Consider the following 25,076-nt stretch of genomic DNA (forward strand, 5'->3'; position numbering starts at 1 on the left):
ACAGACGCATTGGTGAGAGTGGACACCCTTCCTCACCTTGCATACCTGTCCCTATTGGGAAGCAACTGCTGCCCACGCAGAACCTGCACTAAGCTGCGGCTGAGGGGCAGCAGCTCAAGGTTGCTGTCACGAGGCAGCCATGTGGCATAGGAAAGAGAGAGAAGGGAAAAACCAAGTTTTTATTGAGAGAAAATGGGGACAGCTCAAAAAACTCCCCACGAACCAGTGGAAAGTGGAATTGGAGCCTATGTGGCACTCAGGCAAGGAGGATGCAGGAAAGGAAGAATAAGGTGAAAACCAAGATAGAATGGAGCAAAAGCAAATGGTATAGCTTTTTTGTTTGTTTGTTTGTTTTCATACCTACACCCTCCTGGGAGTCGATCAGTCCTTCAAATTTTGCCAAACCTGCTCTATTCACAATAGAATTTTCTTATGAGTTACTCTCTTTGGCACATTATTTTGACATTATCTAATTCTGTGACTTCTATGAGAGGTTCCATACTCCCTGCTTTGCAGGGCTAACCCTTCAGTTAGATTTTCCATTTTAAGATAAATCCAATTAAAAATAATTTAAAAGTACAGATCGATTTAATAGAGCAACAGAATTAGGAACGAGCAATAACAAGTAAACACAGTATCACGGCAAGCTGCAATTCAGTCAATCTGAATTGATCCAGTAGTTGCATATTAATACAGGAAATGGTATACTGAGCTAATTTATGTACCGAACCTTAACAAGTTGCTTACAAATATGACCAGATTATAGGGGTGATTTATCTGTTAATCATCTAATTCTGTCAAAAACTTAAAATTCTATTATTTTAAGGGGAGCTTGGCAATTAATGGTTTTGCTGACCAGGAAACTTACATTGAAGAAAGGACAACACAAACGCAGAACAGATTAAAGCATCAGAGGCTGCCTTCCATCCACATCTCATTTCCCAGACACAAGCTTCATCCTTTCCCAGCTCACTGGCCTTGGGCAAGATCCTCTACGGCTCCACGACCATTTTCTCGCTTGCAAAACATGGATTAAGGTGATAGTCTTCTTAATAAAATACAAGTGATGATGAGCACTCTAAGATCCAGATGCAGTTAGTAGAACATCCAATGCTTACCAATACCCTGGGTCAGTGTGAGAGAGTTGTAATTGATTTCAGAGGGACCAAGGTCAAATGCTGAAAAAGCCATAGACCAAAACATCTCAAGAGCAATCACAGAGAGACCTTTGTGTGTTGGTCTCTGTCTCTCAAGAGAGCAAGGGGGCAGACATAGCCACCAAAGGATATACCAAAAAGGAAAAAAGTGATATCTTCAGAAGTTACCTCTAAATCAAATGGGGTCATCTGTAAGTCTTGGAGACAGGGAAATAGGCTTGGCTGTATGCCTATGTATGTACATGTATAAGTATGCATGTAAAAAAGAGGATAGACTACACCTCTTTACTTTTCCAATAGTAACTTGTGATCTCCGTAACTTCTTATGCAGAATTCAATCATTCTAAGTACAGAGAAGAACTAAAGAAGTCTGCTAAGAAAATAAAGTACCAAACACCAGCACTTTCATTGTTTCTGAGCTCCTTATCTCCAAAATTTGTGACAGGTTTTGTGAATTCTCATCTAAAAGCCAATGTAAAACAGAAAAGGAAAAACATCAGACTTCACTGATGAGTCTCAGAGCTCCTTCTTACTAATGTGATTTTACTGTTTGCAGCCCTGGAGATGGACACAGTTAATGAATAATGACTGTGCAAACAAAATATCAGACAATGATGGGAGGGGGAGGGAAGGTGAAATAATTGTGTGGGTGGCTTGGATTGGATCAATTAGAAACATTGATGCCCTTCTAATTACAGGAAAAAGGCTTTGCTAGAAAGATAAGACAGACACAACAATTAAACCACTTTAGTCTTTGGATTTAAATGTATGGAAATGGGATGTTTGCAAGATCGGGGGTTTTTTTCAGTGTGTTACCTTTTTACAATTAAAAATTCAGGTCTTTCTGAAAAATTACATCAGTTGTGTGTGTAAACCAGCTCACTTCAAAGCTGCTACAGCAGGGATACTTCAGACAGCATATGCATCTGTTTTCATCACTCTGGAAATATTGCTTACTACAAGGAGGACTGCCTCCTACAAGCTGTAAGATAGCTCTCATTTCTCTTCTAGTAAGAGCCCAAGTTGTAGGCATTACGGCCACTTGAAGAACAAGTCCAATAAGTTATCAGTGTCACACAAGATCCTCCCCTAACTGGTTTCGCTGAATGTGTTATCAAGAGGGCACTAGAGACTGCTCCTTGTTTGATTAAGGTTGCACAGTGCACGTTTCTTTCCCTGCTTTTATTTGTATTTCCGGCACCACTAGCTAATTCCTCACATGTCAGAAATGGCAAATATGAGAATACGAACCCGATTGTCCTGAATACTCCTTTAGCAAGCCAAAGTAACTCCATGCCCTTAAAAAAATGTAAAACAAAAGGGAAAAGAACATCTTTCTATAAAACATGCACACCATTTCTCTACTAGCAATAAATAAAAATCCCTTGCAATTCTGCACGTTTTACAACTACTCTGTCCTTCTACGGCCGTTTTCCAGTAACATCAACAATCACACAACCCGCATTTACATGAACAATTCTACAATGAGCTATAAACACTTCTGAATAAGTGCTATTTTATAAAAAAAGAAATTTACTATCGCACGATTTATTATCACCATTTCTATTATTCAGTATCCTTCATCAACAGATCTCAAATAGTGCTTAGATGATTTAATCTTATTGCCCAACTACCTCTGCAGCTGTTACTTATGAAGTGAAAGCACAATTATACAAGGCAGAATTCATCCAGGAAATAGGAACTGCAATACTTAATCTTGCAAAAAAAATCCCTGAAGAGATAATTTAAAGCAAGGTATCTACAAAGAACACTGTCTGTGCCAAGAAACTGTTTGTATTGGTTTTACAAAGAGGGGACAGAACGTTCTTTTCCAAAGAACCACAGCACAAACTTCCTGAACTAATGTGAATTTTCTTTTTACTTGTATTTAATCCAAGTAAGCATGGCCTGCCCAGATTTACTTAATAAAAGAAGAAGAAAAAAAATAAAAATAAAAAATAATTTGGCATAGACTTTTCTTGAAAAAGTAGAGTCACACCCCACTAAGTGAGCACAGCCAGCCACCTGAACAGAGGTAGAATCATAGAATGGTTTGGGTTTGCAGTGGTCAAGTGGTTGATTGACCTTAAATATCATCTAGTTCCACCCTCCTGCCATGGGCAGAGATACCTCCCACTAGCCCAGGCTGCTCTGTGAAATAAATAGTAATAGCCTGCAAGGGGGTGGGAAGGGAGAGTAGGAGATGGTGGTGTGTGCTGTGACCATTTTTCCAGACATTTTTTTTTAATGTCAGACCCATTAGCAGGGTTTAAGAATGTGGAGATAAGAGATGCAGCATGCTGAGATGGTAAAGAAGCACAGGAAAAAAAGCTTGAAGTTTATTTAACATAATATTTCATTCCTAAATCAGTTACAGCAAAACAAAAAAAAACCCCAAACCTACCAAAGAAAAAAACAACTTCAGCTCAGCTATTACCTCCTTTTGCCTTTCAGGAACTAATAGGTAAGTCCACAGGGAAAAGCTAATTTGCAAGGCAAAGAGAAAAAGCATTACCGGTAAGGTCAAGAGAAACAACACATTGCTTAGTGTGATATTTTTGTAAAGCCTGTTTAGAAATAGTAATGGGTATAGAATTTAAAAAAAAATTTATACTCTCTCCCCTACATGAGGGCATTGAGTCCTCAAAAAAACCCACACTGATACACAACTCTACAACAGTTCTCTTTACATGTGACATTTGTGAAATTTTCTTGACTAACAGAAATCCTCATTTTACAAAACTACTTCCAGAACCACTAGAAGTACAGTACCACAGAATGTACTACAGGCATATCTGTAATATTTGCCACACAAAAGCTCATTTCTTCTCACAATCTCATGTGCTAAGATGCTGCATGATTTTGCCTTAAATAGGCAGAATGCCAAGAGATGGAAACCTCTACACAACTCAAATAGAAGTCAAACACTACTTAAAAGATAATGTTCAACAATATAATTTCAAAATGCTGTACTACAGTTACACTGTAGAAGAGTTATCCTAAATAGACCAATAAAACCCCCCTCACCTCCCAGAAATGAGCATGATATAAAAACAAGACAGAAACCTGATGAAAAGACATCAGAACTGCAAAATGTATTACAGGGCACCTATAGTAAAACAAAGTTTCCCAAATTTAAGTCAGATGTCTAGAAGCCGTGCCTCCTCACTGCTGCAGAAGTTCAGAATTGCTTATTACTACTGCCCTTTGCATGTTTATATCTTCCTTGATTCTGTACATAAACACCAGACTTGGTTTATTAACAGCTCCTAGATTATTTCAGTGGCTATTTACTTGTCACTGTTTCCTTGTTTACTTATGTCTTTTTCCCCAGCTTCAACTTCTTCCAGGGAGAACAATGAAATCTGTTTTACTTTTAGGTGTCTCCTACCTCAATGTTTAGATTTCAAGCTCTGCAAAGATCAGGTTTATTCATTTGAAAACCAATCATTGCCATTTTTATTTTGTTTTATTTTGAAATAGAAAACAAATTACATTAGTCTCATGTTTTACAAAAGTTGTTTTCATCTATTCAACTTGGATCCACTTCTGAACTCAAAAGTTACATGAGCAAACATATTCACATATAAACCCGTAGCCTTCCTACCAGCAGCATATCTTAATGGCTTTCCTAAAATTATCCTTTCTCAAACTGAAACAGAGAGGTTATTAATAAATCTCATGGTTGGGTTTCTGCCTTTCTGAAGTCAACAGACAGTCTTAAATTTCAGCAGACCCAGGATTTCTTCTTAGCCCTACAGGAGGCAAATCTGTGTCTTTAGACACATGCATGCAGTAAGCAAACAAAACCGAGAGCAGCATATTATTCAGGAAGATTAGATTATTGTTTTCTAACACCACTGCAGACTTTAAAAGGATATGCATGGAGAATATAGCGAACAGGCAGGCATATCATAGGCATCAGTAGTTCAAGCAGAAATTCTATGCCTACTCCTGCAAAATGAGATTGCAAGACTATGAACACTTAAAAACTGCATCAACTCTCAGACCTTTGATAAAGACTAATGCAGTTGAAAAGATGTGTGGGAAGCATCACGTGGTATCAGAAAAAGCAGTTTTGTTTTCTGGAAACGAGGAGGTATGAGAAAGGGAAGGTGCCTTTCTAAGGACTCTGAATGTTGCGCAGAGCACAGCTGCTCAGCCCTTGATTCCCAGACTTGACGGTACCTGAAGAGCAATTTAAATACCAATTTCAAGATATTTTCTTGTGGCAAAACCACCTATCATATCCCTGTTCACCACACACAAGTTTCCTTTCCCTCTGTACCACCTAAATACATTTTATCTTCTTTCATCCTACTGCTGGCTTAGAAGGGGACGCTGTTTGCTGCAGGTATTCAGAGTGGCAGAAACTAAGACTATGAAAACTAACTGCACTAGTTATCCTAGCTAACCTATTTTGTTCAATTTTCTTCAGCAAAAGTAGGGGGAAAGAAGATGACATTTCACAGAAATGGGGAAAGAAAAAGGATAGTCACGGACTGGGGGAAATCAACATTCTTCCTTCTTATATCTCAGCACTAGAGCCTACAAAAACACCTGCTGTCCTCAGTAGCAAAGAACATTAACTTGACTAGCTGCTTGCTATTAAGTCCTCCCTTTGCTAGCCCTCTTGTAAAATGAAAATTGAAATGATCCAGGCAACTGTCCCACTGTATTCTGAAAACTTCTCTTATTTTTTCAGACAGGCAAAATGCAGTATGTGAAGTGCCTAGTAGTCATACTGAAATTTAGCAAAATTAAACTTATTTTGAAAATTTGCTAGCCTTGTCTGGTGTAAATTAATTATAGCTCATTTGTTTCATAGGACCTCTAAAGATGTGGAGGAAGGAAGCCTTAAAAGGGGGAATCCCTTAACAAGTAGAAAGATTAGGAAGCAGCACAAAGGAACTTTGATTAGTAAGTAGCTGAGAACAAAACTCATGGCCAAAAAGGTGAACGACTGAACATTCGGTTCAGACTAGTATAAATTTAAAACTATGCAGTTATTAGTCTTTCTTGAAGCTGATCCTCCCAACTGTTACCTTATTGCAAAACTGCATCATTAGGAACATCTTGAATCTTTTCTTTTTATCAAAAAAAACACAAAAGTCAGGCAGCATTTTGAAATCAGTTCTACAAACAAAAGCACGTAGGTTTCCACATCAATACATCTACAGAATTCCACCACATTATGGCCATTACGGTAAAAAAAGCACAGGCTGTTGGAATATATCAGTTTCAGTGCTGTAAATTTTCTCTTTTTAGCTGAGGAGCAAGGGCAGTTTCCCCAGCATGCCATAAACAGAAGTTGCTTCCAAACTATATCAAAACTTGGATTAATGAAATTTTTATCTCAAGAGAAAATAGAGCACCTAGATATGGTCTCTGAAACACCTAAAACTTCTTATCAAGCTCATACATTTTTTTTTCCATATTCAAGCACATCAAGTCACATTGTTACCACTCAATAATAAAACCAGACACTCTTCACCAGTGTGCGCTATTCCTTCCTTCAGAATCACAAGTAGGAACAGTATCAAGACATATGGATGCCACAATTTTCAGTTCACCTGCCTGTTTTCTCAAATATAATTTCTTACTGCGAGACCACACCTCAAATACTGTGTTCAGTTCTGGGCCCCTCCCTACAAAAACGAGGTGTTTAAAAGATGGGTAGACGAGGTGCTCAGGGACATGGTTTAATGGTAGATAAGAATGGTTGAACTCAATGATCCAAGAGGTCTTTCCCAACCTGGTGATTCTACGATTCTATGACTTATTGCTAATGTTAGAGCTCATCTAGCTCACTGGGGTCAAAGCATTGAACTGTAAGTAATGTCTTCCAGTTTCTCCTGATATCGCCCATCAAACTAATAAAGCTTCTGCTCTGACTCAAAGCAACCTGTTATGCAATTCGGCAACTAATGATCTTTTTTCTTCTACTCCATCATTGATACTGACCACAGTCTTTGAACTCTTCATTATTTTCTGTGTGACCTCTGCTTCATGAATTAATGGTTTATCAGAATTTATTGTGCTTTATTGTCTTGCATTCCAAGTTAAATCATCCTAAAAAACAATCGAACCATGAAAAGCGAAGTTTGCAATAGCTCTTATCACTCTAGTTGGAGAAGTTGCGGAAAAAAAAAAAGAAAAAGAGAACAAATCTGTTTTCAGGCTATCAGATGTAACTAACAAAACAACATGTTATTCTGTCAGAAGAAGAATCAGGAACTTAACAATCTGCCTAGTCTGCTTCTTGAGGCCTCTCTATTCCTTCAAAAGAAACTGCAATGCTCCCAATAGAGCATAACTACTAATTCCTATAAACAACAGATTCAAACAAGAAAATGTATTTTTATAGTACTTATCACTACCACTTTAAGTCATCTGTTGCTAGTGCCCATCACACTAATGCACATCACCAGGAGCAATCCATTCTGGAGCAGGACTCTAGTGAGGACAAAGTTCTAAATACTCTGAAAGGCAGGAATTTCTGCAGACCTGGGGATAAATATTCTTCTTAAATTCTACATAAGAATAATAAATATAATGGTTCTTTTGCTGTAGGATGAAGTTGCCTAGCTCCATTTCCTAGTGGTGATGACTGGTACCAACGATGGCCAAGTAATCATAAAGAACTCTGCAATGGACAATTACAAAGTAATATTTCTTTAATCAATTTCTACCAGGCTACTCCCGGGCCTGAGCTAGGAATCAGCTTTCTAAAAGGTCCCACTTAAAAAAACCACAAAGAGCAACAAACCCCATCACTTATGTCTATAAAGATTTTCTTGTTAATGTTTCTTTTATTGAAGCCTCTTCAAAGCCAATGTTTTCAGTAAAATCTTGCAGTAATGCCCTTCTACAAGTTAAGTGTACAAAAAGGAAATCCTCACCTTTAAATATTTAAAGTGTCACCTCCAAAATTTCTAACTCTCTTACTCTGTTTCATGATTTCAGAACAGAATGTTTGTCCTTGCTCTGATCCCAGTTTCTTTTTTGTTTTCTTATATCATCTCATCTGTGCCTATATTTGTTACATTAGTAAGGAGCTGATTCTGCAATGTGGCACATGTAAGTACAGAAGTCTAATTAACATTCATCTGAAGCCAAGAGCAGGATTTACAACACAAAAAAACCCCACAAAAAACAAACAAACAAAAAACCCAAACCTAATCCTAGGCTAACTGATCATACATAAAAAAAGAAACACACAAAAAGCCCAACCTCCCTGCAAACTGTAAAAAAAACCCAAACAAACCACCATGATTAGATAGACATTCACCTCTGGCTTTATATTAACTTATCTGCATATCCCTTGTGTTTCAACACTACTTTCGCCATGTAATTATGACCAAAACACAATAACCTAAAACAATATGGCCAGACAATTTTGGAGCCACTAAGCCAGAATAAGGACATTAAACATCTACATGACCAAAAGGGACTTAGTGCACCCCATCCAGAAGCAAAATCCATGAAAGCTAGAGGAAAGCTAGCCCATTGTTTCCCAAGAATGCCTAAATTTTTGTCTTGCCAATATCAACAAACTATTTTAATTGTGTTTGGTTTTGTTCACTGCATGAAGCCATGTATTATCATTACCAATGCTTAACACACTCAAACATAAAATTCCTCTGAACAAACAATTCCTAATCCGATGCTTCATCATTTTAATCTCACCACCATAATTCCTCTGGCGAAAATAGATAAATAAAACTAGAAATCCGCTCGAACCATTTAAAATAATGTTCATCACCTTGTTATTTTATGCATTCAAAGCTACTTTTAGACTTGTGGCCACGAAATAGCACCCTCACGGTGCTGAAAGAAAAAAAAAACAAACTAAAACCCCAAATTGGTAAACAAATTCAAGAAAAATGTAGATAGAATAGTGTTCACTGTTGGAAGCTGAAAGAAGCCACATCTTTGCATGGTGCAATAAACTCAAGGTCAAAATGCAAACTTAAGACAGGAGGTTGTAAAGGAAAGGCTGACAACATGAGTACCACAAAACTCATCTTGTACATCAATATTACCAGGCTTGGAACAAAAGAAGGAAGCTTTTCATATGTTCAGGGTAGGCTTAGTTCAAACCCATGAAGCTCCTAGGCACAACTCTTTTCATTACTTCTCTTTCACCATCTCTGTACCCTTTCACCAAACAGAAATCTGGCAACATATCCCATGGAACAGAACATTTCTGCAGTGGACACTAAACGTATCCTAAACTGAAGCTACTTGTTTGGCAGTAAGGAAACCAAATTTCTTTTGCTAGTGGAAGAAAGAACATAGCTCAGCTGGAGGGTGAAGATGGGACCAAGTCAGAAGGGCCCAGCCTAAATACACAGGTTTGCCTGTGAATATGGAATTACTGTGTATGTTGGCATTTAAATTAAATGTTAACAATGCCTGTATCAGTGTTATTTATTAGACAGCCTAAGAAACTAAAGCATAATATATTCACAGGATTGGGCTCAATGACCTGCTCAGAAGTCTACCGAAAGCAAGGAGAATGGCTGGGTACTCAGCAAATCTCTGAATCTCTGTTATAGCAAAACACATTAAAGCAAAGAAATGGGAAAAATTTGGTAATTCTCCTAGGAAGTTTCCTTTCTTTGGAACATTATACAAACCAGAGGAGAGAGATACTCCTTTTAAAACCTAATCTAGAAATTAGCATTTATCATTCTAACTGGAAGCCTACCTCTACCAATTGTTTGCAGGAGACGTGATGAGGTGAGAAACTCTAGAAGCCTCTCCACTATGTCAGGTAACCCACTGCATTATTTACATAGCCCAAGCAGTGTTGTTTGTCTGTAGCTTCAAAACAATTTGTGCACTCTTACCAGAGTTAAATAATAAATCCACAGTCTCTCTCTGCTTGCCAGGAAGAAATAAAGACTGCTAAAATAAAGGAAGGATGCACATGGGAGACACACAGGGTAAAGAAGACAGAGAATGCTCTTGATGCATCAAGATCATACCCAGGAGGAAACAGTTTCATTGACTAGGAAGCTCAAAACAATACCAGTGTCCCAGCTTCTACAGTTGCCCACCTAGGAAACACATAAATCATGTCAATGGTCCACACTAAGCATACCCTGTGCAAAACTTCCTTCAAGCTTCTAGGAATTGTTTTGAAACAACAAATGATGAAATAGGCCAAGAGAAGAGGAAATGACAGCTCGTAACTAGACTGTCTCTAGAAGAAAGACTAAAGCTAATACTGTTTTTCACAGCTCTGGAGGACTGAAATCTAGTTTAATGTAAAAACAAATATCCTGGTGATGTCTATTAGTGCACAGATTTTCTTACGAGACCTAGGAAGAAGAGAGATATGAAAGAACACTAAATATGTCCTTCAGAACTAGAAGTGAAGAGATGCCTTGTTGTTTTGAAAGAGGGCAAGACTGGCATGATGAAGATAAATATTTTGAAACAGTTTCTATTGGATTTAAATCAAGAGAGTAATTTTCCTCAGAAACAATCAATAGAACAAAAGATGTAAAACTGACATCTGTTTTATTAAAATGCAGACATCCTCAGGAGATTAAGTAATTCTGTCTAGTATCACACATCTAAGGATTGCGAGAGTAGGATTTAATTGGGAGATTTAAGTGAGCCTAAGAATACACACAAATAAGCATAAGTGGCTACTATCTTTATCACTTTCAGTTTTGTCCCTTTCTATCATATGGAGAAATCCACTATGAGAATTTTGTTTCTAATTTTAATATTACTATTAAAGTTGCAAAATTGATCAAAGCAATTTACATGCTTAGCATGACAAGACAGGCTTTTAAAATGAGCTTTCAACCTACTGGTCTGAAAAATACACTTCCTATTAAGACAGAAGCACAGCAGTCAGTGTACCACTGAAAGTCTAGCTCCAGTCTAAAAACTAAGTTCAAACGTATTTCCAGAAATGTGAATTTAAAATTTTAAATTAATTTTGAACAGAAAAACTATCAGTCTGCTCGTCTAGTGACCCTTTCAAACTTTAAACTCCACAATATTGTGATTTTCTTTTGGTTTTGTCCCCTCCTATCACAGGCTTAAATTTAATTAAGATTAATCTGATTTACTGGACAAACATGACTATTGTATTAGGCTGAAAATTCAATCTTTGATTAACTGGCTTCAGGCAACTCCACGGGGACTCTCAAATCCTTAAAAAAGTTAATCATCATGTAAGTACTGTGGCTTCAAACTCTGGGCTCTTCAGTGAGCACATGTTAAACTCTTCTCACCCAAAGGGAAACAAATGTGTGGGATTCTCCACAAACGTTAACAGAATAATAATTGGATGTGCAATACAAATGTTCTTTGTCCTAAAAGGCATAAAAGCATCTCCCTGCATAAGAGATGATTGTGTTAGCTGGAGTACTGCTTATTCTGTTACATTAAATACTGCCTCAGGACCTCAACCAACCATGAGATGGCAAGTCCACGTGCCAATTTATTAAGTTACTTCAGAAGAACAACACTCAAGCCAGGATTTTTAAGTTCCGAATCTTTCCTTATAGGAAATTAATGTAGATGCAGAATGACTTAGAGCAGCAGCAGCAGCAGCATGAAGATAAAGCATTCAGTCTGTGCACATCATCTACTTGAAACTAATGTAGCTATGTCAATGAGAGATAACACATTCCACCTACAATGTAAGACCAACTAAGTACTTGTCTGTAATAGCTTTAAGTTTTATCGTGTACAATATTCATAAATTAACCAGGCAAATATTTGCTTAGCAGCAATGCTGGGCCAGTGACTCCACAAGATCCCCTGATTTACCCTTGTGAAAGCAGCGAGATTAATATACTACAGTCTGTAGAGCAAACAACATTAGAACAAACTCTCTTGGGGAAAATAGGCAGGAAGATACTGTATTTATAGAAACCGGAGTTTAAGTCACTTGGTTCAATTTTTAACCACTCATTATTTATACCAATACTGGCAATGGTGGGACAGCTGCTGAGGAGACAAAGAAAGAAAAGTTTTGACCACAGCATTGTCAACACACAGCTGGGAATTCAAATACATCCTCCTGGGTCCTGCAGTGAGTAGCAATAGCCTGGCAAAGCTTCGTTCCCCAAATGCTACTGATTTACATGAAACTGCCAGAAGTGAAGATTGCTTTCAGTAGGCAAAACCAAATGTAGTGGGCACGGACAGATTAAAAAAAAAGAAATGCTTATTACAGAGCTGCAAAAATACTGCAGCAACAGGAAAATGAGAATATTATGTTTAATCACCTGCCTTCCTGAAGGAAGTAAAAGTGTTTTGCCTAGAAGATCTACTCAGAGACATAACAATTCACAGAATTAAAAACATGTCATATTTTTCAGTCTAATTCTTTCTAGGTACTTGAGGTACATTTTTGTTTGCACTACAACAACACAACGTGTTATAGGGCCTGTCAGCCCTATAAATCGTATTCTTAAATTCTAGTGAGACATGATTATGTCTTGTTCAGATTATACATGGATTCTTCTTGACAGTGTGAGAGCTGGCAGTTCTCTAGCCAGGCAAGAAAATAATCTCCTGATTTATCAATGCTTAGACAGTTCCTAAAATTCTAACTTCAGTTTGGCATGTTGTTTTTCAGAAACCTTCAAATTCTTTGCAATTTGAAAGTTTTCAGTATTACTTTCACCGTGAAAGTCTTTGCAAAACCAGGGCCGAATGTCACATTTCTCTATCACAGCCCCATGGAGAACAACCCATCTGAAGTCCAGCTCAACATTTCCCAGTGAAAGCACTTGGGCGTGGCAGCAGGTACAGGAGGTCTCTGCTTAGCTACAAGAAAAGAAAGAATTAATATTAAAGAGTCTGTACTTCTTATTTGTCCCCTTTGTAAGCTGTTACAAACCCCACGTTTCACCCCATTATGTTCCAGGTTAAGCAAGACTGCAGAACAAAGATGAGGTTGGGCAAATGTTTTCCATTAAATTTGCATGAGGGAAGGGAAATATCTACCGCTTTGCATGATTATTCTCAATCAGTGTCCTAGGGGTATAAACTATACCTGCCCTACCTAACTGAATGCCTATCTGCATTCAAGTCAGGACTCAGACAGAAAGCAGCAACAACAGAATTCTAATTATAACTCTGTAAAATATTACGTCCCTCCCAACCAAAGATCATAAAAACAAAAGGAAAAAAGAACTGTGGGCACATACACAAAAACTCCCTCTCCACCGTCTCCAGGAAAGGCAGAAAGCTGACTGTGATCTTTGGTTTTTTTTAATACTTTCTGTTTGCGTCCTCGTCTGGGACAGAGAAAACAAATTACCTATGGCTTCCATTTGGTAACAGAGCTGGTTTGCAAACACATCTCAGCATAAGGCCCCAGGTCACCAACTTAAATCTCTTTTTACTAGTAGCCTTGAGTCAGTTCAACTCGTTTACTAAAACTGGCTCAAGAATAAGGAAAAAAACCCACAACAAAATAAAAATAAACCCCAAAATCTGTAGGGGAATGTTCTCCAAGGGCAAAGAGGATCTGGCAGTATTAGTTGAGAACTAGATTCCTCCCTATGCTTCTGGAAGGCAACAAAGAATCACCTCATGTTATCCTGGCAAATGGAAACCATGGAGTGTTCCTCTTCCTGAACAAGGAAAATGGCCGCTTACTTGTCACAAAGTCAAGGAAACTCCACCATAAGCAGGGGCCAAAGGCAGTCTGGGCTCAAGAAAGCTCCATCTGCTTTTTATTTTTTATCCCATAGGCACCACATCCATCACTCAATGCTGCAAATAAAGTGATGATGAGAAGTAGGCAATAGGAAGCTACCAGTTGGAACTAAATAAATATATACAGATGTCCCAACACACCTAGCAGAAATCCTACAAACGTTGAACGTAGCAAGCCAGTGGGATCTAACAATGGTGAGAAAGACTCTTACAAAGACTTTTCAGCATTTTCAATAAGTCTGGGTGCATCTTGACTAAATTTGCACATGAAACACAACTACAACCACCAACAGAGATGGCTGGCTCCCCCAGCCTCTCTTCTCTCTCACCCAAATGTCTACAAACAGCTCACAGATGGTGCTAAACTCCTCAGCTAGACTGTAAAGAAGCCCAAACCCAACACCATAATTCAATCCAGCTGCAAGCTTAGAGAAGCACCCAGCCCATCATCTGTGATCCAGCCTGTGCTGTGCTCCATTGAGTGCTTGGGGGCACCCACAGGGTTGGCCCACAGCCCTACCGCAGAATGAGTGGTAAAATATCGCCCAACATTTAAGAGAACATCTTACACAGAAGAGAAAAAGAGAGCAACCATCACATTCTGGCATATGGCAGATGCCTGCATCTTAAAAACCAAGACTCTTTTGATGAGCTTGGCAAAAAAAAAAGCATCAAAAATCAAAGAGAAGGGAATTATTCTTACTAGAAAATGTAAAAATATGGATACAATGGCTCCTAGCAGTCCAAATCCATCAAGATTTCCTCCTTTTCTTTAAGTGTATATGCAGCCTCTTTTACTTCTGTCATCTTAGGACAGAGGTGATGAAAAGGAACTACTTGAAATGCCCTGGACAAGGTCCAGCCTCCAGGGCACTAACTCCAAAGGTGAGCTCTTACCTCTACATAGCTTCAGAAGGAACCATACAAATGGAATGCAGCAGAGGAAAGCAGAGATAGAGTGAGGGATTACTTCTTCTTAGTACACCAGAGATGACATTTTATTGGAGTTCACAGACACAACAAATTTCAAGAGGACTACTAGAAAGTTAAATGAAGTGTATACACGTAACACAAGTCCTAAATGAGATATACAGTGCCCAGTTACCATAGCAACTTCCCTTTCAAGGTCCCGGTCAAACCAGATTTCTGATTTTTGCAGTAATGCTCCACATTACTGCAAATGTGAGAACAAACTGGACTAGGTAACTATTGATATATTGGTGCCTAAAAAACTAAAGCAAAATAAATAAAAATATTTCACTTAAGATCATAAACCCGCTTTTTTCCCCAGGAGGTCAAGAGAAAACCCTATTCACAAAAGATATGCAAAAGCAAAAACCCTATGAGTTGTGAAAAAAAATCATCAGGCAGAACAGGGTGGTCCCTATGTGCTGAAAATTTGACTTATAGCACAAATCCATTTGATGGAAGTACATTCTTTTAAAATATTATTTCCCATAATAGTTTTAAAATTTTGTAATGCCTAGCGTAATACCTCAAAGGCTGATCAGGCAAGACCCTTCTTTAATATCAAGTCATTACTTCATAAAGTAAACGTGACTTTACTTGGAAGAGATCTTTCATTCACTAATTAGCACTAGTTCTTTAACAAGAGAATATTTCAGTTTTTAATCTGAGCCAAAGCCTCACAGAAAGTGTTACAGAAATTAATTTTATTATTGGAAGCAGCATTCTTTTCCAAATCAGTGAGCTGCAGACTACTTGCTACAATGGAAATAGCCTTCCTTTATAAGCATTTCTTCAAATGTCCAGCTTGGTTATTTATACTGTGCCTTTTAGAAATCCTTTTTTTCCAGCTGATTAATCATTTCCTTTATTCAGTGTTCAAATCTCATGTAAAGGGATTCTACTAACAGTTCAGAAGCATCCTTATTCTACTAATCAATGAAATTTTATTCTAGTCCTTTAAATATGACTGCAGTACTGAAGTGTAGCACCAGCAACAAAACTGACAAAGTTTGATGTCCTTGGGGATAAATGGGAAAAAAATTATTATCACAGAGAAAAAAAAAAGTTCCTGTAAATTATGACTGATTGAATTTTTTTAATTTGTTTTTAATTTATTTTTAAAGAAATTTGACATCTTTTTTTTCTTCAGGAATTTTAAGGGTTCCAAAACTTCCTTCTCCTCCCAACCTTATTACCTATCAAGAGAAGACAGAGCCTTCAAGCCATTTCGTTGGAGCTTGGTATAACTGTAAGCTTACCTTAAAAAGGCTGATACTTAAGCAGATACAACTCTTAGAGTGTTACAGAGAAATAAATGGGTTTCTGAGAGGTAGTATGGAAGCCACAAATCCATTAGGAAATTTCTGTCCTAACCATTCCCATCACCCTGAAAATCACCTTTGAACTCTCTATCAGCTTTGGACAAGATCATTGTATTATTGCTGCAGTCTGAACTCTATTTATGGAAAAAGGAAAAGGCTAAATGAAAATTAATTTATAACTATAATTTAAGTTCTGTTTACCAACAGACTAGGTAAGCATTTCAGAGTTTATGTTCTCTATGGGTTGCAAAAATGTTAACCAGTGACATAACTGCACGAAAGCACCAGAATGAAGACGCATCTACAACTTGCTGAAAGAACAGAAGAGAAAAAAAAAATAAAATCTCACTTTGTCGGGTAAATTTTACAGTTTCTGAAATGCCAGTTGTTCATTTTAGCACATCACTAGTCTCAAATGGTGAAGGCAGTCTCAACCAATCCTATTACAAGCAAGTTCTGGGGCTGTTTTAGGCATGCAAGTGAGAGAAGAGTTAGGGGAAATAACTTCTGTTCTCAGAATATATTTAGATATAATACAGTGGAAGAATAGTGAAGCAATTAAAATATATGGGTTCACCCACTACCACCTTGTAAGAAGAGCAGCAGCAGTGTTAAGTGCTAAGTCACCCAGGGACTCCTTTTGTCTCTTTCCGCTCTCTTGGCTCACGGCACTTTCAGATGAGAAAAGTGACAGCATGCAAGTGGTGCTCGTGTGTCCCGAGTGCTTCAGGTCCTTTAAAGACAGATAAAGAGTTGTGGCCTTCATTCTGCAGATCTGTATTTTTAAGAATCATTTTGCATAACTTCAGTGCAGATGTGGACTCTAAAGAACTATTACAGAGGTTCAGCTTTCAGTCAGAGTTCTTCATCTGCCCTCTTAAAAGTCTAGTTTAGTAAAGGCTCATCCCTCCTCCCCAAAATGAGTTATTCCCAACTTAGGTTACTCGAGAGCAAAATTTAGTGTATTTCATGGCATAATCTACAGCTAAAACTTGTATGATTCTATTCAACTTTTATCTTAAAATAGTATTTTCTTGAATTGTCCAAAAATGCCACAAACTGCTTTTAGCAACCTGTAGGCAAAGCACCCAACACTTCTTTGAGCTGCAGTGCAGCTTTCACCCCTAAGCATCTAAGCTGTCATGACTACCATCACCTCTACTTTTACTCCTGAGAATCATATTTGAATTTGAACACTAGGGTGTTGTGTTTCATCCCTGTTAGATAAACCAGCATATCCATTTCCAGCACTAGTAAGTTTAAATGAGTAGTGACAGTTTCCAGTCATGCAGAAACATAGGCAGACTCAGATGTCATTCTGAAAATGGTAACTGATTTGAGAGAGAGCATCGCAGTCAAATTGCCAAAACAGAGCTCTGTTTCTTTAAATGACTCATTAAAATCCAGGGCAGATCAAAGGGCCTAACAGAAAAAGGATTATTAGGAAAAAGACCCCACCATATTTAATGTGTTAGCTAACATGTTAGAATCCCCAAGAAGATAAAGCAATTTCAGTTTCAAACAAAAGTACTTGCCTTTGTGAGAAAAGCAAACTTTTTATTAATTCAAGATAAGAATCACAGTACTGGAGGTGAGCCAGTTTATTGTTTTCATAAGACTTAGCAGACTGCACTCAAGATAAGAGAAGAATCCTAGGGCTTTGCAAAAGAGGGATAAAAGCTATAAACTCTGTTTTCCCAAGTGGCAGCACCAACATTCCCCACTGCAGACCTCAGCTATCACTTTCATAGCCCCACCTGATATCATGGATTCAGTTTTCCAGGGTTGTTGGGACAGTCATTTTGGTCTTCACTGTCTGGTAGCTAACAATATAGGTCTGCAGCCAGTGGAAAAGATCTGGAAGCTGTAAGAATGTATGAAAATAAACCCAGTTTCTTTTGCTCCATCTATACGGTGGGTGCTATGAGAAATGCAGAGTTCATAAGCAAGACAATTAGTGATGTACTTCCCATTTAACTGTCAGCCTTCACAGGAGTAAATCTCAATAGAGAAAGTATTGAGTGAAAACAAATTGAAGTGTCTCATAGCAAGGGATCCTGGAGGCTCTCCCAGCTCTCAGCAGCTGCATATTTAAGTTCTTAAAAGAGGTGAAATGATGCACCATACATTGTCACCAGCCCATTCTGCTCCTTCCCCAGTCAACAGCCCCCACTACGCCACACTGCTAGTACACCTATCTCTGCAGTGCCAATATTGAAATCATGACAGTTGATTCTCCAGCCTAGGAAGCAATTGGAAATCATGATGATTTCCGTGGACAGTACAACTTGCTTAATTTTGTTTGAGGCAATACTGAACAGTAAAACTGTGGGTGGGCTGCCATATTTCACCTGTTAGCTTCAGAAATTCTAAACAGGCATGGTTGCATGCAAGAGACCTCAGCTTTTTGTAGTATGAGCAGCCTTAAATCAAAGATGTTAATCCTCACATTGACTTCACCAGGGTGCAGGAAGCATCCATAATAATTTATTTGTCACTAAGCACTTGCATCAATCTCTGAATTTCCACCTCTCCTCTGAAACCTACAGCTGAACAACATAGAATCAGAATCAATCTACAGGAAACAACATATTTCAGCACTTTGAACCTCTTTTCTATATATACAGTATAAAGAAAAGATGGTAGCATTTTAAGACTTCTTTGTAGTTCACATCCCCGTGACATTCCAATGAGATAGAGTAAATCCTGAGGACTGCAGGAGAACATTAAGGAACATTAAAGAGAGACAAGGAAGACCATTCAGCAATTTTAGATTCTTTCTCTCTCTTTCTCTATTTTTCTCATCTCAAATAAACAGAGGGTTTTTCTTGGTTTATTTGCTTTTGTGTCTGGAGTTAGACATTGTCCAGCAGATTTTTCATGAAAACATCACGCTTGCTTAAAATAGTACAGACTTCAAACAAAAGATGAGTCTCTCACTAAGATGAATACACTAAAAAAATAACAAGAATGGCAACAAACTCTTTTACATTGTTTCCAAATTGTTTACATTGTTTCCAAATGATCTAAGTTTCTATTAATAAAAGAAGCGCATGAATATTCTTGGGGTTTGTTTTGGTTTTCTGTTGTGGGTGGTTGTTTTCTTAACTTGACATTTTGAGCCAGAGCCTCACAAACATTTAAGTTTAACAACAGGCAGACAGACAAGCTGTCCCATTACTATCAGTGGAACAAATAAGTACTACTTATAGATCAAAATCTTGATCCTGAATCAAGCCTCTGCTGCACAGTTGAGGGCAACAATTTCAGGAACACTGCTACCAAGCTCTATCAGTGAACATTTCCAACAGGGAAATGGTACGATCAAGGTAGGTCTTGGGCAAATCTCAGTAAGTTTTGGAACAAAAGGTTTGTTTTCTACACCCAGTGAAGGGTGAGAAGACTTTTTGATAAGCCAGAAATGTTTGAGCACTACTGTACACCAGAGCCTACGCTCCATCAGATTCACAATACCTGAACTGTATTATTGTCTGGAACATATCGACTAATGAAGACATTACCAGATGTGGTTTTCCTAGGCAACACACTAGATCTAGATGAAAACAAAATACATGGCTGATGTAAAATATGAAAGAAACTGAAAAATTATCTCTGTAGAATATGTACACATACTATCTTAAAAGCATAAATGAGAAAAGGCAAGATAGGGTAAAAGCCCTACATTTTTTTTCTGCCAGACCAATGATTCAGTGTTTTTCCAGGATCTCTAAAGGGAATATGTGCCCAGAGTGGAGAATGTACATTTAGACCAAGAATTATAATGACATATGGTTTCTAATCAGTGAGGACACCACCATGCCAATGTTTACAGGAAAAAAAAAATACCCGTACAACAAAAATGACCCTAAACTCCAGATATGCATCGTTTTTAAGGTCAGCTGACCCCTGAAGGCACATGCCTATCACAGGGTAAGAACAGGGGAATATCGGGAAGTCTCTGTTATTTTATGTGATTGTGCCAACAACACTGCCTCAGAACATCGTGTCATTACTGGAAGCAAGAGTCCCATATAGGGAAGTCATGCGGGGAGAGCATAAAAAGCAAGGTCATCTGTAAAATTTCCATGCATTTTTCTTTATGTCCTAAAGAAGTCACTGCACTATAGATCTGAGGGAGGTTTTTAAGAACACGGAGGACTTGCATCACTTGCGACAGATTTCCATAGAGTCTTTGTGGATTCAATTTACTAAATTGCCCAAAGTGACATCTGTGGATCTTGTTCAGTAGCAGCCATAGGGGAGACACAACTATGAAGAAAAAGTATTATTGTTGGCGTTATTGGAAGCACTAACACAGCATGCATCTGGATACCTCAGTTGCTGTACAATACCATTTCCGTGGTCTAGGAGGTAGGAAGGCTCTGAGTCTCTCAAATGTCAAGGTGAACCTATGGAAGAACCTCTCCAACACTTCCATGGATTTCTCCCACAGCATAACATAGCCTTTAATTCTTATAAGCTGTTCTGCAGCCAAGGGTGTCATACTGCCAGAAAGTGGTCTGAGTTTATACAATTTATATAGTGAAGCATGAAAAGAAAGAAGTGTAGACTCCAGGATCATCTGCTTTGAGCCTATGAGGTTTTTGGGGGAAAGGTCTATATGTAGAGGAAGAAATCTGGATTGCATCTGCTATGTGCCAAATATATATTTATATAAAAATACAAACAGAGGGTGTCACCACATACTTGCATTCACACAATTAAAATAAGAAACTACCAAAAATTCACTATGCCAACATTTGGCAGAAGCAGGTAGTTTAAATTATTGTGCCTATCTTACTCGGAGAGGAAGGACAAGAAATCTTGTTTTATATTTTTCTACCAGAAATAGAAGGGCAGAAACTTTCCTCCTTCATATTCTGGAGGTGAAGATAGATGGTGTAATAATTCCCCGTGGCTTTAAACAGGTTTTATAGATTATCTGACTTAAAAATAGAAATGATGTTTAAATAATAAGACTCTCCCAAACTGAGTTCCTAGTACAACAGGCTTCCATTCACAGGCTAAGATCTGGAGAAGCTATTATTATAGGAATAATTGTAAAAAAACAAAGGGAAAATCTTAGGTAGGTATTCTGATATTGAAATTTTATTCCACTGATTCTATCCAACTGAAAAGTAAATGATATATACTATCTTCTACATAGTCCACATTAGATCTCCAGGAAAGCATGCAGACAGAAGATGTGTCTACAGTGCAGGCACCATCCTCAGGTTTGGATGCTGAATCCAGTCTAGTCATGGCAGCAATAGCTCTGTCCTCAGTCAAGAGGCATGAAGACCACAGCATCCCATGCAGCTGCAGTCTGTTTCTGATACTGGAAGAGTACCATTAAAACTGGTTTGGATATGTCTGCAGTGTCCTGATATCTCTGCTGTAGCACTCCTTTGAACAACTTAATTCAAAGTCTGTTATTATATAACAATTGCCAGAGGTAACACCATCACGGTTCAGATGAGGACCTGAACTCATTAAGTGATGCAATATACACACTGCCTTTTTGCTCCCTTTTCAAATACAAGTCCAAACTAGGAAGTACAGGAGAAATGCATCATCATCTCCTCAATGGAGTTGCTCCTTGTCAGCTACACCATTATTTAAATTGTCACAAGCACAAGCAAAACAATACAACACAACACAGCAAACTCTACCGGCTTGTATGAGCTGTCTAGAAGTCTACTGGAAATCATTAAATTTCTGGGCCAGTGAGTACACAAAAAATAGGAATCAGATTACTTTGCTCATATATTTTGACAATGGGAATTTCACTTTATTTATTATGAAAATTCATAAACCACCATCAAATACAGAGTAGAAACTCTTGTAAAAATAATTACAGTCTAGTAATGCAAGATCTCATTGAAGCACACCATTAATTCCTTGACAGTTAGGGAACAAGCCAAATACTTTGTGCAAATGAAGGATTAGCAAGGTTTCAACACACATATTTCCTTGCACTTGAGATGTGCAAGGAGCAGACCTTATTAAAACAGCATTTCATATTATACTTTAAAATGATGGCCTCTTAGGCAGATTTTTTTGTACTTCAAAAGACAGCTATTATACTACTATATGTTACAGTCTAGGGTAACAGAAAAAGAAATTCCTATCAAATTGCTGTACTGCTGTACTGCTGTACAGCTCTTCTATACTGCCCTCAAGAAAAGTCAGACTTTTATTCAAAATGAGATGTTGCCACTCTAAAAAATAAAGATTTAATACAATATTATGAATTGTCTTCCTCTTTACTGCTAAAAATATTTTGAGCAGCTAAAGCAACATGCAAGTCCTGTTTCAAAGTCCTCCTGTCCTACCAGTCAGGATTTCAGACATCTCCATGTGAGCCTTGGTTACACTGCCTACCTCTGTGTGGCTAAACTGATTCCGTTTCTACATTAAAGGACTTTGTTGTTGTCCAGATTATGGGTTTTTTTAAAATGGGATTTCCCTAAAATAAAAAAATAAATAAAAAAGAAAACTGGTGCCTTTTCTTCTTGCTGTTTAATGATGTTCAAAGTCATCTGAAAATTTGCTTACACATAATCATAAAGGACTGAATCATTTCCCCACTTAGCAGCATTTCTAGTTTTGAAGTCCTTGCAGTTGAGGTATTAAGTGACATTTAGAAACAGATCACTTGTTCTAGGCAGTTTGACAGCCTGACTTAGTAAACTAGAACCCTCTAAAAATCACCATAAATATCTAATATCGATATTGAAATCACATAATGATTAACTAAGAATGCTGAGGGAACTTAAAGAAGGTATTGCATTCTTCCAAACTTTTCCATCTTATCTAAGATGTTGACAATAAAAAGAGCAGAGAAGTTTTCTTCAAAGCATCATTATTATCCACCCTCTCCAACATTTCAGCAGCACAATATTCTTCTTATAATGCAACCAAGTAACTCCCTCAGATCTTCAGGAGACGTCAGCAAAGTAATTGTTCCCCCTCAGTGTTCCTTTGTTCTTACTTTTCTTTTTTTCTAACGTATTACTTCAGGCAGAAATGACTTGGAGATATTATCATCAATTTACCAAAACAGAATTCCCCTGCATTTATTTCCTTTAGGTTAAAGTTTTGCAACTAAATTCTACACAAAGCCTAACTCTAATGTTTTTCTACCTGGCTAAAACTGATTGGCCCACTAAGTCTTTAATTTAACTTTTCCCCATTTCTCCTTTTGCTAACTAGAAGAGAAATGAATCTACCTTCAAGTCTGTTGGAACCAATCCTCTTTTCTCTTACTCGCAATTTATAAGGCAGTGGCTTAGAAAGTGTTCATATCCTCTTTTAACAAGCTGGTTATGTGAGATAAGCACACGAACATTAATAAAAATAGCTCAGCATTAAGTCATGGATGTTTTACAAAAGTAGACCTAAAAAAACCCCTAAAGGCTAATTGTGATTTATACCACATCTTTTTCCCTATACTACCAATTATCAATCATCTCTAAAAGATCCCTTCTTTTACGTGCCAGTGTCACAAATGCAACCGATGCCAGCTCATTTCTAACCAGCTGAGACACTGCATAAGCATAGACCATCCCCCCAGTTAGCCCTGTGACTTGTAAACGCTGCCATACTGCAGAAGAGGCTTCATTCTTTCCCAGTTGTTGTTTCATTTTCGTTCACAAATATTTTATAGCTAGAAGCACAGCTTCTCTCATCTCAGCTCTCATGCACATCCACCTCTGTATGGTCTGCACCATCACTTTTACCACCACCCTCAGTCTCCAGAGTTCATGAAAACTAACCTACATCTAGAACAATGATAATAACAACCACCAGCACTGAAACATTTATTACTGCAACTACTACAAAGCAGCTGGTGGTAATAATAGTAATACTTAGCATTTATATGGCATTTTATATCTTCAAAAGGCTATATAAACATTGGCTAATTAAGCCTCACAGAACTCCTGAGAGACAGATACATTTTCTGTTTTATAAATAGGGAAACTGAAGCAAAGGGACAAAACAGCCATCTCCAAAAAAATAATTTTCGGATGATTTTAAAATAGGGAATGGACACCTCTATTGACAATAAGAACTTTTAGAGTTATAAAAGTACATTTTAAAATACTCAAAGAATCTGATGGGACATAAACTGCCATGCACTGTGCATCCACGTCCTCCATAAAGTCAGTAAAAGCTTTTCCCGGGAATATGTAGTTCACTGCTGCCCACTGCTCTAAGATACTCGCCATGAAATGCTGGACTGCACAGGCCAGTAGGACCATGTCTTCTGTCAAACCCCCGCCAGGAATTTCAAGCCCCTCTGAAGAGGTCAAACCATCGATACGCTGCACCAAATTGTAACACCATGAAGATCAAGGGACTCAACAGCAACCTGCCATTTCTTCAGGGCTTCATTTTGTTCTGTTTATTCAAGAAACATTGGAATACTTCTTCTTCTTGCATGTCATCATTTAGCTTTTATATAAAAAGTGAGAGAAACTGAAAATTCTAAGTAGAAAAGAACAAATGCTGCCATGTATTAAAGGCACTTCTGAGAATATCTCACATTCATATTCAGTAAGACACTGACTGAACTGACTTTTTTTGTATGTAGACACCTCACTCACAGAGGGAAAACAAATGCCTACACACACTCTAACACCTCCTATTCAGTCTTGAGCTCTAGAACTGCTCAAAGTGAGCTTTAAATTATTGCCCAGACAAAATACACAGCCTTAAACCTTTAGAGAAGACATTACTTTTAAAACCCTATCTCACAAACACTTCACTACACACATAATTTGACATATATGCCCCACTGAGATCAATGGATCTGAAATGTGTTTTAGAAGACACTGGAATAAAGACAAAAGGGGAAAAAGAGTTGGTTTGGGAAAAAGAAAAATCTTTGCCACAGGAAGTGGTGTGAATTTTATTCTGAGAA

At 37.9% G+C, this 25,076-nt stretch overlaps 2 protein-coding genes across 3 annotated transcripts in view; one reads left to right on the forward strand and one right to left on the reverse strand.

The window, feature by feature from the left end:
- Positions 1-25,076, reverse strand: part of EPS8 (EGFR pathway substrate 8, signaling adaptor) — a 140,829-nt gene that overhangs the window by 104,596 nt on the left and 11,157 nt on the right. The gene's annotated exons all lie outside the window — the stretch shown is intronic.
- MGST1 (microsomal glutathione S-transferase 1) overlaps positions 5,497-25,076 on the forward strand; it is a 274,023-nt gene continuing 254,443 nt past the window's right edge. Inside the window, exon 1 of the mRNA XM_069861883.1 lies at positions 5,497-5,500. The gene's annotated coding sequence lies outside the window, so the exon portion shown is untranslated. The remainder of the gene's footprint in view (positions 5,501-25,076) is intronic.

The sequence above is a fragment of the Phaenicophaeus curvirostris genome, chromosome 1 (assembly GCF_032191515.1).
Source record: "Phaenicophaeus curvirostris isolate KB17595 chromosome 1, BPBGC_Pcur_1.0, whole genome shotgun sequence".
Taxonomy (NCBI): Eukaryota; Metazoa; Chordata; class Aves; order Cuculiformes; family Cuculidae; genus Phaenicophaeus; species Phaenicophaeus curvirostris.